The sequence below is a fragment of the Mustela nigripes genome, chromosome 15, assembly GCF_022355385.1.
Source record: "Mustela nigripes isolate SB6536 chromosome 15, MUSNIG.SB6536, whole genome shotgun sequence".
NCBI classification, from domain to species: domain Eukaryota; kingdom Metazoa; phylum Chordata; class Mammalia; order Carnivora; family Mustelidae; genus Mustela; species Mustela nigripes.
In genome coordinates, this window is record NC_081571.1 from 51967228 (window position 1) to 51979733 (window position 12506).

A 12506-nucleotide genomic window follows, 5' to 3' on the forward strand; every position below is an offset into this window, starting at 1 on the left:
CTTGCAGTGAACATTAGGTTAAAACTCATCTGCTCCTGGGGTAAGGCAGAAAACTTACCCAGATCCAGAATTCTAAAATAATACAAAAAAGAAATCAGAAAGCGCACACAAACATTTAAGCCTGCGATTGACACAAGATAGTCTGACTACAACAAGAAGGCATGCTATCAAAGTCTCAACTCAGACTTAGGTACACCAGGCTCGCCTAAGACTGCTGTTGGTATAAGAGAATTGAGATCCTACCCACTCACCCACCCACAAGTCCTCCCAGACTACTGCTGGGATAGAGGCAAAAGAACAAAAGGAGGCTCCCTGTGACAGTGGAGTTCAGAGCTGACCAAAACTTGAGGGTAGAGCAGGAACACTGAGAAGAAAAACACTGTGACAGTTCAGGTCTCACTGAAGTCTTAAGGTAAAAGCAATGCGTTCCTAAAGAAAGCTCAAGTCTCTAGTGATATGACCGTTCAAAAGCAACAACAAAGTAATAACTCAACACATCTACTGACCAGAACAATTTATCTTCCCTCTTTACAGACACTAATCTCTTGCAGAATAAGAGACGTGTCCATTTTTTAGCATAATTATTTACCTCAGTCTCTACTGTCCTTTTATACAAAATGTCACAGTCAACAAAATATTGTAAGACACAAAAGCAAAGCAAGTTACTAGCTGTCAAGAGATAAAGCTATCAATATAATTGGATCCCAATATGGCAGAGATATTGAAACTACCAGAGATACTTTTAAATAACTACAATTAAAATGTAAAAGAATCTAGAAAAAAAGACAGACAAAAGGGATAAATGGAGAAATTCAGTAAACTGAAATTTTTTTAAAGTGATATAAAAACACTTTATAAAGTGATATAAAAACACTGAAGAAGCAGCTTTATATCAAAGATAATTCTTTCACTAAGTTTACAAAAAACTCAACAGAAAGAATTAGTGAACTTGAAGACAGGAAGATACAACAGGAAGAATTAGTGAACTTGAAGACAGATCAAGAAAAATTATTCAGACTGAAAACTGAATGGGGGGGTGGCAGTTGCAGAGGATCCGAGACCTAAGGGACAATTTGAAGCAAACAAATGTACTTGTCCAAATGGTCCAGAAAGAGAGAAGAGAAAAAAGGGGGCAGAAGAAATACTTATAGAGGGGAAAACCTGTGAAAAATTAGAAAGGACAATAAACTACAGATCAAAGAAGCTAAGAGAACTCCTAAGCAGGATAATTACAAATTATAACAAGCCAATACGTGTAAAAACATTTGGTTTTACTGAAAACCGAAGTTAAAAAATATATCCTGAAGATACATAAAAAATATATCCTGAAGATAGAGAAAAATAACGTTATATATGGAGCCACAAAATCAAAATGACAAAGAACATCTCTTTGGAAACTATGCAAAGTAGAGGATAATATAGCATAGCAACATACCTAAAGTAATGAATGGAGAGAAAACTGTCAAACTAAAATTCAAACCCAGCTAAAATATTTCAGAAACAAAGGCAAGTAGACTTTTTCAGATAAACAAATCTGTGAAAAATCACTGTCAGTAAACCTACATTTCAAGAAATATTTTCTTTAGGCAAAAATAATATGATACCAGACAGAAATTTAGAACAAAGAAATAAAGAATCTTTGAAGTATAAAAAACATCAGTAATTACAAAGACCTTTTATTCTGATTTAGGATCATATGGATATAAAGATTTTATATCCATAAATCTTTAAAGCAAAACTAATACCTAGGAAATATATGGTTTATAATATGTATAAGTTAAAATGTATTAAGAAAATAACATAAACAGTGGGAGAGAAAAAAAAGGGCAGTATACTGTTATAACTTTCTTTCTGACAAAATACAGAAAGTGGTATTGTATCATATGACCATGAGAAATTAATGACATGTATTGTAAACCTTAGAGTAACCACTAGAAATATAAAACAAAGACCTGTAATTACTGGAGATAAAATTGACTACTAGAAAATAATCAAGCCCCAGAAAAGTCAAGATATGGAAAAATAAGAGTAAAAAAGCTAGGTGAGACAAAGAAAACAAACAGCAAGTTATTATATTGAAATCCAATCATATCAAAATAATGTTTAAAGTAAACAAATCATTCCAAGTAAAAGTTAGAGATCATAAAATTGGATTAAAAATTCACACACAATTGTATGTTGTCTATAAAGGAAAAACAGGGATATTACATGATGATAAAGGGGTCAATTCACCAAGAAAACACAACAATCCTAGATATGTATGCACCTAATAACAAAGCTTTCAAAATGCATAAAGCAAAAACTAATAGACCTGAAGAGAATCAGATTAATTCATGATTGTATTTTAAATACTAAACTTTTCTTTCCCAATAGCTGAGAGATTAAAAGAGAGAAAAAAAATCAGTTGACAATACAGAAGACTCAAACATTATTAACCAACTTGGCTCACTGATATTTACAAAATATAGAACTAATTGACATTTATAGAATGTTCCACCCAATAATGACAGGACACATGGTTTGTATGTATAATGCTCACCAATACAGACCATATACTGAGTGATAAAGCAAATCTCAGAAAATTTTTAAAGAATCAAAATCATACATACTCTGAAAACAAATCAGTATCAGAAAAATATCTGTAAGATCTCCAAGTATTGACTATTAAACAACACAATCTAAACAATTCAAAGTGAACAATGAAATCACAATGGAAATTAGAAAATATTAACTGAATTAAAGTTTAAAGGAGCAGTAGTCAAAGGAAAATTTATGGCATTATATCCTTATGTAAGAAAAAAAAAGGTCTCAAATCAACACTTTAAGTGTCCATCTTAAAAAAACTAAAAAGAGAACCGATTAAACCTGTGACAAGCATAATAAAGAAAATAATAAAGGTCAGGAATCAATGAATTAGAAAAAAAGTAAAAATTAGAAAAAAAATTAATGAAACCAAAAGCTGGCCCTTTCAAAACATCAATAAAATTAATAAACTCCTGGCCAGACTGATCAGGAGAAAAGGAGAAAAGTGACCAGTCACCTAAATCAGATATAACAAGTTATCAGTACAGATCTACAATCGTTAAAAGTACAGGACAATATAAACAACTTTATGCCGATAAATTCTGTGACTTGGGTGAAAAAGCCAAATTCTTTCAAAAACACAAACCAAGATGTTTAATTCACAAAGGATCATATAATCTGAATAGCTCTGTATGTGTTGAATAAATTGAATTTATAGTTAAAAGTCTTCCTGCAAAGGGGGAAAAAAACTTTAAATCCAGATGGATTCTCTGGTGAATTCTTCCACACATTTAAGGAAGAAATAATTCTACAAAAACTATTCCAAAAAAATAGATAATAGAACACTTCCATTGTTATTTTAGGCTAGGAATAACCTGAAAGCAAAAATCAGATAAAAATATTAAAAGAAAAAATAAAAAGAACTGAACAGTATAAACACATATCTTAATTCTTTTTTTTTTTTAAGATTTTATTTATTAATTTGACAGATAGAGATCACAAGTAGGCAGAGAGGCAGGCAGAGACAGAGAGGAGGAAGCAGGCTCCCTGCCAAGCAGAAAGCCGGATGCGGGGCTCAATCCCAGGACTCTGGGATCATGACCTGAGCCAAAGGCAGGGGCTTTAGCCCACTGAGCCATCCAGGCACCCCAACACATATCTTAATTCTTAACAAAATATTAGAAAATCAAATATAGCTATATATAACTAGATAATGCACCAAGAACAAGTAAGACTTTTATAAGTAATGAGAGTCTGTCACAACATTAAAAAATCAAGCCACACAATTAATTCACCATACCAACAGACTAAAACAGAAAATCTTATCATCTCAATAAATATAAAATAGCCAAAAACCTATAAAAGTACTTAGACTTAAGAGAATTTAAGAGAAAACAACCATTACAAGTAAAATACTAAGATCTTTTTGAACCATAAAAAACTATATAAACAGAAAGACATCCACATTCTTGAATGGGGATGACACACTGAACTAAAAAATATTAAAATGTCAATTGTCCCCAGAGTATATACAACATAATGCAATTCCCATTAGAATCAAACAGGGTTTTTGTGTATTTTTTTAGTCCAGGGGAGTTGGGACAATAGATGACATATTCCTTAGATTTGGACTTTACTACTTTAAAAGAGAAAAAAAAAACCCTGGTACTATCATAGGATAGCTGAGAACATAATACAACTGCAGAATTTATATTTACTGGTAAAAGAATACATTACTTTAACAATGGTGCTAATATGCATCTGAAAGTAAAAGTGGATCCCTCTTCTATAGCACATATAACTAAAAATTACAAATTACTAAAATTACTAAAGATAAGATCAAAGTGGAAGGGAAAAATTCAGTGTAAGTGTAGATTACACATCTGTTTTGTCAATGGAGAAAACATTAAAAAAAGTTAAGTAGGACAGAACGAACTGATTATATAAAAATTAAAAATGTTATACATCAAAAGATACCTCTTGAACAAACAAAAGATCAGGGTTGTTTTTTTTTTTTTTAAGATTTTATTTATTCATGTCAGAGAGAGAAAGAGCCCAAGCAAGGAGAGTAGCAAGCAGAGTAGGCAGAGGGAGAAGCAGGCTTCCCCTTCCCTCCCTTCCCCACTCCCCAGACACCCAAGCAAGGAGCCCTCTGCAGGACTCCATCCCAGGACCCAGGGATCATGACCTGAGCGCAAGGCAGACACTTAACTAACTGAGCCACCCAGGCACCCCAAAAGGACAGTTTTTGACAAAAGTCTTTGCAATTCAGATATCAAATGGTTAATAGCTATAATATATAAAGAACTCCCACAAAAGGACATTAACCCAAGTAGAAAAATGAGCAGAGTATGAAAGGGCAATTTTTAGAAGAACAACTCCAATGTACCTACAAATATAGAAAAAGATGTTCAATGCCACCAACAGTCAGGAAATACTAATTTAAAGTAACTGTGAGATACTACTGCACAACTATCAGACTGGGAAAGTGTCAACTTTTCCTAATGGAGTTTCAGGTTAAGGATTTTGCCTGCATTACTGGTAAAAAGAACTGCTACAGCCTTTTTCTTCAAAGCAATGTGGCACCGTTTTGAAGCAGTAAATAATCCCACCCTGGGAATCTGTCCCATTGGTCTGTCAAAGTGTAGATATAAAGGTATTTCTCTATTGTTTCTATATTATTAGTAGAAATTATTCTATATTGTTATTAGTTTCTATAGTGTAATTAGTGGAAAAACTAGAAACAAAAGTATTGCCCATCAATAAGTTAATGGTTCAGTAGACTATGAAATAACCATATTTGAGAATATCAGGCAATATTTTGTTTTCGCTTTTGTTTTTGTTTTTTTTTAATGGAGTAGAGATACAGCAGTTGAGTGCAAGTATTTCCCTTAAGCTATACTGAACCAAAAAACAAATCTGACAATAGTCTCCAAAATATAATCCCATTTTTATAATCAGTGATCAAAAAACTTTGTGCAAATGTGTTTATGATGCTTAGGATATGGAGAAAAATGTAAAAGGACACATAGTTCTGATGACATGAGTTACGGGGGAATGGAATGTTATTGCTGGCTATAAGAAGTAGGGGAGAACTAGGGGGAAAAAAAAAGAAAAAATGAAGTTTAAAGTCTTCACACACATACTTACTTTTATCAGAGAGAAGTATTTCTAAACACTGCTCAATGAGTTTAGGCGAAACACTTCTTTCCTACAGATTTTAAGTTGTCCTTTGAAAACCTTACTCATAAAAGTAATAATAGTAATAATCAATTCATTTAAGTAAATAGCTCGCTTTGAGTTGGCTATAAGCATTAAATGAGATAATGCCTTTTAAGTGTACCATACACATTTTCAGTACAGCAAGCACAAAATATACCTTTTTTGAAAGGAAAAAGAAACTTAAAACAATCACATGCTTAAATGGAAAAGATTTTCGGATAAGATGAAAAGTACTCAAAAGAAACTAAAACATGAATCTAAAAATATCTAGGTATTACTTTTAGGCACACTAAGGATCTACATGAAAATAAAATAAACTGAAATATAGTACAGTATGGGCCTCCCTCTGGCTGTAGCTTCGAGGCTTCCTCCTGATCTGCACACACTTAGGACAGAGAGTACCTTTGCACTTTCAGCATCTAGCACAAGCCTTGGTACATGGTAAGTGATGAACTGTCTCCTCATTTTCTTCAGAGTAGAAATGCCTCTATTTGCACAGTTTCTTCTAAAATCTGAGCTATTGCATATGGTTTTTTTAATGCCCCTTTAAAGTACGTTTTGGAAGGGGATAGAATTCATCCAATAATATTCAGTGACTATCTTACATGAGCTAGATGCTAGACACAGGCAGCTCTTTTTTGCAAAGTAGACTTTCAAAATCTAAGACTAAAGGAAACTTAGGAAGACAGCAGTGGAATAAAATGGAAAAAATTATGTTACTGGGGTTGGAAATCAAGGTTCTAGTTTTGGCTTGGCCACCTTCTAGTTATTTTACCTTCATATGACTTTAATATCCTTGAGAATAAAAAAAGTGACATGTGTCCTGTCTACCTTATAGGATTGTCAGGATGAAACTAAAACCACCCTGTAAACCACCAGCCACTAAACAAAATTTTTTTTGTTAGGCCCACACTTCCCAAGTATTCTGGAGTGTCTTAATTACCGAGCTATTTATAAATGAAAACAACTGCTTCAGCCTAGTGCCTTGGTATGATCCCAATATACTCAATAGAGAGCTCAGTATACAACAGGAATTCTATCACTGCCCTTTATAGACTCATTAAGAGTGGATTTCTTTCTTGTTATACATTGTCTCAAAATGAAATGTGTGTTTCCTTAAGTGTAAGTAGTTACACCTAAAGCAGAAAGCTAATGCACTTTCCAGAGGGTGTCACTCTGAACAACCAACCACTTTAATGTAAAGTTTCTTCCTAAATATCCCTTCAAGCCACACCTCTGATAAATTACAACTGACTGTGACCTTCTGTAAAACTGATTGGTTTTCAAGTTTTTCCTTCTGTTGTTCTTAAGTTAGAAAAAAAAATCTTACTCTCATATTCAAGGTTTTTGGTCAAAGGTAAAATTCTCATCATTTATAAATTATCATACATCAAATCTTCAGCGATATGAAAAAATTTCACTAGACAGCTTCACAGAAGGGGGACTTTTAAAATTTTATTAACCAATCATCACACACACACACACACACACACACATACATATGAGTTTTTTTTGTGAAGTTTTTTTTTTTTTTTTTGCCCAAATAAACCTTCTCTAAACTCATTATAACACTGCATGCCCTACTAGCCAAGCACTTCCCAGGATTTATTTTTGGAAATCACAATTTTCTGGTGATAAGGCAAATGATAAAACACCATAAAGCCATCAACTCTAAAAGATAACAGAAAAGGAGGTGTGAAATCACTACAGTAGCCAAAATATGGTTTTAATTTGCTTTCTTATTCTTGTAGGTTTGCTTTTTTCTTTTCTATAGAAAGTAAATGTTTCCCACAAAGAATTATTGCCATATCCATGAAAAACCTGAAACTCTTGATTTCGCAGATAAGGGGCATTTTTTCCTATGCATTTCGTTTAAGTAACTTACAGCCCTTGGTCCATTTATCACAAATTGCTTTATTATAATTTTCTACATTAAGTCTTACCTCCTCTCCTTGATTTCAGCTCAGTAATGATGATGTCCTACCCATTTTTATACATGATTCTATATTCATGATAGGAGCTGAATATATATATACACATATATGTCAAAAGAGGTAAGGCATTTCTTAGAGCGATTATGTTTTTTCTTACTTTTATGACACCTTTGACTATAACAGCCTTATCAAACGGCACAATGTGTATTGGCCAGAAGTTACTGGTCGACTACTGTCACTTGGAAACATCCTGTAGCTGTTGCCTTCTAAAATAATTTTTTGGATGAGGTCTCATAAGTTGTTTCAGTACACGGATCACCCATCACAGAACTGGCTTCTGTATTAAATATTCTAGTCAATGTATTCTAGTAAGTGTAGTATGTCAATATAATCTACAAATAACAGCCTCTAAACACAGTATTTGTATAATATTCCCCTTTTTTGCTCGATTCTACAACAAGTTTAACTCTGGAATAGCATACTTAATGCTAAAGGGAGAGCAGAGAAACACAGGGAGGAAAGAGGAACACAAAGGCTTTCCAGCACTCAAATCTTCACTTTGGCGCTAGTTGGCTGTTGACCACGATCGCACCAATTTGGTGAAAATCAGTTCCTACATCTATAAAATAGAAACCGTAATATCATATATAGGTACTCAAAGAATATTAAATAGAGTAATCTCATGTTTTTCAATATATAATGCAGTCCTGGAAACTTACACAAAATCCAAGTAAGTGTAAGTCAAGGGACCAGACTTCTGTTTTAAAGGAGATCCACACCCAGAGACAAAAGAAAAATTACAAACTCTATAGTTACATGTAATCTATTAAATTCCGTACTAAAAACAGATGTATAGTATTCTGTATATTCCATAATCTTATTTTTCACAATTTATCAGATTAACTCCATTAAAGCACCTCCAAAGAGTCACTTTTCAACACACCTAATGATTTCTGTTTCAACTGTGTATCAAGATGATAAACCCTGTTTCTTATAAGTAGAAGCAGCCCTTTCATTTTCTGCCTTTTTCCATTTATTTTGTTAATGAAAAGCAAAAGTAGTACAATTTTCAAATAATCTTTAAAATTATTGTCAAAAGTAGCAAAGTCATGGGGCGGGGGCGGGGGGTGGGAAGGAACTCTTACTTGGCAGTAAGCACCATCACTCAATAGCTTTAAAAAAAACACCACCCGTAAAATGATGTTCCTAAGTCAAGATCCAGTGTATAAAAGGTATTGTATTCTAGGGGTCTCCACACATACTATAGTATAAACATAGTATGTTCATAGTATAAATTATTTGGAAGTCAACCTACACATACCTGTATACTAAAGAGTACATACTAAATAAGCCAACACATGAGAAATATGGCGCCTAACTTCTGCACAAGAAAGAGCAGCTAATTTATTTTGTTGCTACCCTTCATTCCGAATGGATTACTTTATAAACCAATGATTCTAAACTGTCTGCTTTTAATAGAAATCCCTTATAATCCAGCAATCACATCACCAGATAATACAAGAACACTAATTCAAAGGGATACATGCCCCCTGGTGTAGCAGCATTATGTACAATAGCCAAGATACGGAAACAGTGTCCACGGATATACGAGTAGAGACCGCAAATACATGATGGAATATTACTCAGCAATAAAAAAGAATGAGATGTTGCCATTTGCAACAAGATGTAAGGAGTTACTGAGTACAATGCCAAGTGAAATCAGTCAGAGAAAGACAGATACCATATGATTTCACTCATATGTGGAATTTAAGAAACAAACGTGCAAAGGGAAAAAAAGAGAGACACATCAAGAAACAGACTTAATTATAGAGAACAAACTGATGGTTACCAGAAGGGAAGTGGGTGGGGGGTTTTGTTAAATATGTGATGGGGATTAAGGTGTGCACCTGTCGTGAGGAGCACCGAGTAATGTATGAAAATGCTGAATCACTGTATTTTACACCTGAAACTAACATAACGCTGTATGTTAACTAACTGAAATTAAAAACTTACAAAAATGGAGAGAGGCACAAATACCCTGGAACAAACTAATATTTGTAGAGCACTAAATGTTAACAAGGTACATATACTAGATGTTTTATGGACATCACCACAATTTTAGTCCTCAAACATATCTACAAAGCTGACATTACTTGTTCTTGTTTTCACTTATCAGTGGGTAAACGGAGACTTGGAGAATTAACTTGCCCTGTTAGACAGCCAAAACCTGAGCAGTCTGAGGTTTCAAATCCAGCGTTGTTCGACTCCACTACAAAGCTTCATTTTGCAAAAATAAAATTTTAAAAATTCAAGAAAATATTGTGAATTGTGGAATGGCTAAGAGAGCTGAATATACATAGCTAGAAAACATGTAGGTAGGAAATATCCATGACACTGCCCTTTAGCTACTGAAGGGTTAGCGTGGGGCTGCACTCCTTCATTTGTTCTTTCCATGAGTATTTTAGCCCTAGCCCTGTATGATAAGTCACAATGGTAGGCACTGGGTGAGAAGCCGGGACAGCAACTTTGAGGAGGATACATTTCCTGCTCTCAAGGGGCTTACTACTGGCAGTAGACAAGGCAAAGCAACAAGCAGATGGAACAGCATGTACTCCAGGGCCCCAGAATACAGACTAGAGCCCTGCATGTTCTCAAAGCAAGGGATGGTAAATAGAGTCCCACAGAAATTGATGTTTACAGTAATAGCTGTAACATGAACAGGAGTTAGGGTGTTTGTGCCACATGGAAAGAGCCTGAAACGAGTTATATCGATGAGCTAGTTTGAGTGTTTCTTTGCTCTTGCAAGAATAGTGTTTACACAGTGTGAAACATACTTTGCTTCTTAACTGAAGAAAATGTAGCTGGGGAGAAATTATGTAAATTAAAACTGTTCTTAATTTTCTCAAATGTATGTGTGTAAAGAAATGTGCGTGGCAGGAAAAGGTGTGCATATAAAATGTGTTCCACAGATTTTCAAATATCCATGCAATATCTCCATCATTTACCTCTCTTTACTGTGCATGTATTGTGTTACAATGTTTTGAGTCTAACCAAGACACCTTAAGCCATAAATCAGACATAGCTTAATCAACAGAATCTTGGCTTAACTAGGAATTTGCAGTTCAATAGACTGTTCTAAATCATAGTACAACAGCATGAATGTAATGATTCTATTAAAAAAAAAAATTAAAAGGATTTTTAATGACCAGTTGATAGAAGTTTCAGTTGACTCACTGAAGAAACAGCCTGGAGGTTTACAATCCCTAAATAATCACTGTTGATCTTTATTTTCTGTTTTCTGTAAAATGATCATGGGAACTGTATTTTCATGGACCTTCTTCAGAAAACCTATTCGGATACTTCACCTGCATTATATAAATGTTAATAGTCAGTGACTTTCATACCAGCTAGAGAAACTTTTTAAGAATGACTTTCTCAAGGTCACAGAGCAAATCTCTAGTGAGACAGGAATGGAATTCATGACCTTTGACTGCCAGAAGTTTTCTACCCACACTCGGAAATTCCTTCTCCATAAGTGTAATTTATATGCTCACTTTGAGAGGCTGGAAAGTTCATCCCTTGTAGGGATGTGGGGGATGGAGAGGGAGTGGTTTCCCTGTCCAATCGGTTGCCAGGCCAGTACTTTCCAGTTTTACAAAGTGATTTGTACCCACACTATCCCCTTTCACCCTCACCATACCCCCGTAAAATGCACATTATTTTTCCCATTTTCTAGACTCGGAGAGGTTATGAAATGTGACCAAGGCCATTCAGAGTTAGAAGGCAAGAGCCCCTAATTCAAACTGTAGTATCTCTGCCCCTTAATTCCGTCCAGACAACAGGAGATATACCCTTAGCAGATACATGATTGGGAAATGAATAAACATTTTCTTTAGAGTTATTTATTTCATTTTTTACAATCCTTCCTCTTGGTTGTCATTTAGTTTTGCTGGTTTGTTTTCTTTGGGGAAGGGCTGTTTTCATGCTGTAAGTTTGCTTGCTAAAATAAAAAAAAAAAACACAAGTGAGAATAATCTTACTAAACACAGGCTTTGAGAAAACAAATTGTGTGCTTTCCCTCTTTATTCGATGATGGGGGAGGGGGCTTTTTACTATAATTCTTGGTCTTAGTGTATGTGGCATGGGGGATATATATACCAACATAGAAAGACAATATAAAAATTCGCATTCATAAATATAAATACTGTGTATGTATACACACAGGTACATACACAAAATAGCAAACACACACACACACACACACACACACGTATATAACTACACATATACATCATGACAGGAATTATTCTGAAAACCCCTAAGTGTGGTGAATGTAGCACTGGGAACACAATTCCTGGCTGTCTTGGCCAGTCTGCCGTAATGGGGCAGCCTCTGTTACTCTGATGGGACTGGGAAAACTGTCCCAGAGCTCTGCAACTGGTTCTCGCCTTCCACACACGAGGGCAGTGCGACGACAAGGGCTTTCTACTACACCATCTGTACCTAAAAAGCGATACTGTTTGGACCAGTCCAGTTATGCTAATATCCAAAACTATATACCATGGAATTAGCCACGGAAGAGAAGCAGGACTTTAAGTTGAAAAAAAGACAGGAAGAAAGGCCATACCAGAGCAGTTTTTTGGGTGAATATCCTGCAATCTACTGCCAGACCAAAACAAATTTTTATGGAGCAACAGGACTACTCAAGTAGCCACTTTTATGACAATAAACACCCAAAACCGAAAAATCCTTTTGTAACATAATTACTGAGAATATATAGAGAAAGCAACCATTTAATCCACAGCATGTGTTCTCCACCACAAGAAC

General features: G+C 34.7%; 1 protein-coding gene across 2 annotated transcripts in view; it reads right to left on the minus strand.

The window, feature by feature from the left end:
- The window catches only part of KLF12 (KLF transcription factor 12), a 429124-nt gene that overhangs the window by 412170 nt on the left and 4448 nt on the right, over positions 1-12506 (minus strand). The gene's annotated exons all lie outside the window — the stretch shown is intronic.